Here is a 4902-nt window from a genome sequence, read left to right as displayed (position 1 = left end):
CATGTAAGTTAGTTTCATTGAGTTTATAAGGAAGGAACGTCAAATATCATTTAGAGCTTTGAATTTCATATAACTTTTTCTCACTGCACACCATTTCCCTCAAATTTTACACAAAATGAAAATAAAGAAAAAATAAGTATCAAAACAGAGATTCAAGCATTATGCAAATCATCAGATATAGGTGCTGAGTTAAAGCACAAGAAAATGGGTAATCATAACCTTTTGCTTTTCATAAATCTGATCAAATCCCATTGAATTTAATTTTCAGGACTGTCTGGTTTCAGTTGATAATGAGCAAGCCATAGTCCTGAGCTTCAAAATCATTATTGATTGTCAGAGAGTTGAATTAGTCTGACTGAGTCCACAGCAGTCTGGTTCAGAGATGTTTAGATAAGGTAATACATTTATAAACTCACTGGACTGAAAGCTATTGTACTTTCAGGAATTTCAGCTTCAAAAATATTCATTCTTTATTCAGCTATTTGTCAAAATAATTCTGGATTGCTCTTCCCTCTTTTTCCCTCTCATTTCTTCTCATCTGAGTTAGATACTGTTGTGTATGTGCTGTTGAAATAAATTTGTCACTCCTTCACATTACATAATATTCACTTAGTTTTAGTAAAACTAGGAAACTCCTTATTCTTTTTCAAAAATGTGGGTGATATTATGGACCACTAGTTTTTTTATTTTATATTTCCCCTTCCCTGCTAAAAGAGTTGGTACATCCAGTGAATCTTTGAATTTCAACATCTAGTGAGGGGGATATCAATGGGCAGAGGAAATCTTTGAACTTGGGCATTGTGACAGCCCAGAAGTTGATTTTGATCCAGCATCTGCGTCATTTGAGACTGATTTGAATCAACAGAAAAATCATGTTGAGAATACAGAAACATTAAGAAATTTAATACATATTTCTGAAAACGTAATTTTAGGAAAAATTGCATTATAAGCGATATTGTCTCTGGACTCATACATATTTTATTCAATAATATGCAGATGGTAATCTTTTATAAAAGGGTTTTCAGACTTGAGGAGCCACAATTAGGCTATCTTCTCATATAAATTTCTAACTCGGTGACATAATGGCCAAAGAACAAACACCACGTAATACTATTTGAAACTATAAATCAAGCTAATATTTTCAAATCGATATTGGTATCCAATGTAACTTTATATTAAACATATAATTTCAGAGCAACTAAGTGGTTTTTCCACAGACTGAAAGAGCCCATTATTTTGGCATTAGCTTGCTCATTTTAAAAATGAATAAGAATTAATAAGTATGAATTCTAAACCACCTCACATCTTACTATGGCACAGATATTTTTCTGTACTTTTTGGAAGGCTAGGACACATTTAAATCAATCTGTAAACATATGTTTTCTCACCTTGTTATTTATCTTCACTAACTTTAAGAAGCACGTACATAGTGTGTAAAAACTTCTTCAAAAGCCATTTTTATCACTTTTTTCCTAAAAAGTCTTTAATTTTATGGTACAAATTATTTCTTTTTGTGGTATTCCCAAGTGATATTGTAAATATCATAATTTCATATGCCTGACTAGTGTGAAATAACAAGAGTATGATCCCCAATCAAAGAAACAAAAACTTTGGACGCATTGAAAGGCTCTGATCAAACTGATTATTTTCTGGAATATAATGACAAAATACTCTTTCATTAATTAGACAGTGGTTTGGTAAAAATTTTATAGACTTTTAATGATTTATGGTTTTCCATGTTTTCTTATGCAACATCCCACCAAACTACAGCTTTCCAAAAGTTGTAGTACTGTGTACGTTTTGGTATGACAGAATTTGCGTTTTTTTCCTTTTTTAATTTTTTCCCTTTTTTGAGAGAGAGAGAGAGAGAGTACACATGAGCAGGGAGGGGCAGAGAGAAAGGGAGATAGAGAATCCTAATCAGGCTCCACGTCCAGCACAGAGCCAGATGCAGGGCTCGATCTCACGACCATGAATGAGATCATGACCTGAGCTGAGATCAAGAGTCAGACATTTAATTGGCTGAGCGACCCAGGCTCCCCAACAGCATTTTCATTTTAAAACCAGAATTGGACTTAATGTGGCTTTCTTTCTGAAGCTAAAATTTATGCTTTATGTATAGTTTTATGACACTGATATCCTAGTGTCTCATTACCTTTAATCAAAAGTAATTACAGTCTTACTGAAAAGTAAGTTATTTATCAAATAATGAAACTCCAAGTTGTAGTAAAAGTGAAAAAAAAAAAAGTAAAGGGCAAAAACACCTTGCTTCTTTGATTAATGCTTTATGGAATAGAATTTGTATTTAATTAGAATGACTAAACACCCTTTTTTGGCAATGAGCTCAAAAGAAGCAAGTGTAATTGTTAGATCTCTTGGTTTTTGTCATTTGTTTATATTGTAATATCAACTAGGTATAGTATGTTGATATGAAATACTTCTGAAGTACATAATCTTTTTAAAAAGTGGAACTTATGCAAAAATCACATACTGCTAGATTGGGTGTTGAAATGACTGGTGTGTTATATTTTTTAAAATCTTCATTTATGGTCAGCATACATTTCCTTTAATTTGTTAAAGGATTTTAATTTTGGGGTTTCTAGTAGGATTTCATTTTGGGGTTTAACATGTATGAAGCCAGTATAAAGTTTTACAATTTGGTAATTCTGGATTAAGTCTGGATTAAGATGAAAATTGAAATGCAAAGTTTACAGAAGAAAATTAATTTTCTTCTTCTGTAATGTCTTTGTCCTCTTCATCATCTTCTGTTTGTTGATCCTTTTCTGTGTAGAAAGGTGGCTACATGTCCTGTTCAAGATACAGACTTAGCTGACAGTAATCTTTCAAGAGGCCACTTTGAATTTGCTCTGACCAGATTTAAACCTGAGGAACAATCTGGTGGTACGGACAATTTTGGAAAAGCTCTAAATCTTCCTCAATAATCTTTTGTATGTTTTGGTAAGCAGCATTGTCGACCTTGAATGCTTTGCCAATAAATAACATTTCAATAGTGATCAAATCTGAAAATATAGTCTTTAGATCCTTACTTACTGCTTTTCGAAATTGTCAATAGTTTCATCCAGATGATGAGCTGTTTGGGTAGCATCCATTGCAGCTCTCTCTGCAATTCGGTTTCTGTCTGTGAAGTAACACGCGGAGCAGATGGGTTTCGCTGACATGTTCTTTCTGAGTTAATTGTTTAGCTTCTCAATTCCTTGCTGTTAATGTTGCTTTGAAGTCATTTCCTTTCATTCTCAAAATCGGTCCGTAAGCTTTCAAAGCTTCAACCACTTCAGCTTCAAATCTTTCAACCTCTGCTTGTAGATAATGCTCAAGTTTGGCAAACTCCTCAGCGAAGTTTTTCAGGCCCCGCTTTAAATGTGGGGTCTCTGCAGAGGCATACAATTGATTTCATTCACCAGTAGGTCTGCTTTGCCTCATAGTCTGGCAGTTTTCTGCACATAAGCAGCAAAGATTTGGCACTGCTCTCCGAAATGCTTCTCCACATTTGTGAGAATATCTTACAGTTGTCTGGTTGGAGCGGACTGGTTTTCCAAGCCCCGCCTTCACACCTTGCCTTGTGCTCCGCTGGGACCCTGGGCTGGGGCCTTTGACCTGGGTGTGTGCTGAGGGGTGAGTCGCCCTTCCTGGAGCCCTTTTCTTTTATGTTTTATTTTCTAACTGCTTCTTATTTTGTTGTAGTAAAAAATACAACATATAAAATTTATCATCCTGACCACCTTTAAGTGTAGAGTGCAAGTGATCTCTAAAACACTTTCATCTTGCAAAACAAGCTCTAAAACCATTGAACAACTCTTTCTCCCTCTCCCTCACCTCTGGAAACCACCATTCTACTTTCTGTTTCCAAAAAAATTTTTTTGATGTTTATTTATTTTTGAGAGAGAGAGAGACACAGAGACAGAGCATGAGTGGGGGAGGGGCAGAGGGAGAGGGAAACATAATGTGAAGCAGGCTCCAGGCTCTGAGCTGTCAGCACAGAGCCCGACGACACGAGGCTCCAACTCACAAACAGCAAGATCATGTCCGGAGCCCAAGTCAGACATTCAACTGACTGAGCCACCCAGGCACCCCGTTGTTTCTAAGAATTTGGCTACTTTAGATACCTTGTGTAAGTGGAGTAGTGCAGTATTTGTCCTTTTTGTGACTGGCTTATTTCTTTTTAATGTTTATTTACTCATTTTGAGAGAAAGGGAAAGCTTGTGCTGGCAAGACTAGGGAAGGGGCAGAGAGAGAGGGAGAGAGAGAGGATTCCAAGCAGGTTCCACACTATCGGGACAGAGCCCCGTGCAGGGCTCCTTCTCACAAACCGCGAGATCATGACTTGAGCCAAAATCAAGAGTCAGATGCTTAACTGATTGAGCCATCCAGGTGCCCGTGACTGGCTTATTTCGCTTAACATATGTCCTTCAAGTTTCATGTCCTAGCACAGGACAGGATTTCCTCAATAACATTTAGAATGCCATAATTACTTTGATGTATTTCTTAAAAAGTTATTTAAGTAATTCAGAATTTTTTTTATTTTTTAAAGCAAAGAAACTTCTTTGTAAATGATACCTAAAAGAGAACACCCATAATATAAAGCCAATAATGATGATCATTTACGTATAACTTTGTTATGCGCAATTTTATTTAATAATATTTTAAAAAATTAATGAGTACAATGAGTCACTAAAATTATTATAATAATATGATGACACAGCATGCTATGAATTCACTTTTTCATTTGAGTTTTACCTCCTGTTGTGTGCACAGATAGAGCAGATGCTCTCAAATATTTACTTGAGTGCAGGTCACATGTATTATAATGACATATTTGATTGCATGGAAAAGACTAAAATCTTTCCCTCCTAATAGGTGAAATATTTACAGAAAATGGTTGCA

At 35.5% G+C, this 4902-nt stretch overlaps 1 pseudogene; it reads right to left on the bottom strand.

Annotated features, from left to right (window-relative positions):
* Nucleotides 1-2630: 2630 nt before the first annotated feature.
* On the bottom strand, nt 2631-3566 carry LOC121037963 (protein FAM92A-like; annotated as a pseudogene).
* Between the last annotated feature and the right edge of the window lie 1336 nt (nt 3567-4902).

This window comes from Herpailurus yagouaroundi, unplaced genomic scaffold (assembly GCF_014898765.1).
Source record: "Herpailurus yagouaroundi ecotype Mexico unplaced genomic scaffold, PumYag 164, whole genome shotgun sequence".
Lineage (NCBI taxonomy): Eukaryota > Metazoa > Chordata > Mammalia > Carnivora > Felidae > Herpailurus > Herpailurus yagouaroundi.
The sequence above is the reverse complement of the archived record's forward strand: the minus strand, read 5'-3'. Positions and strand labels throughout refer to the sequence as shown.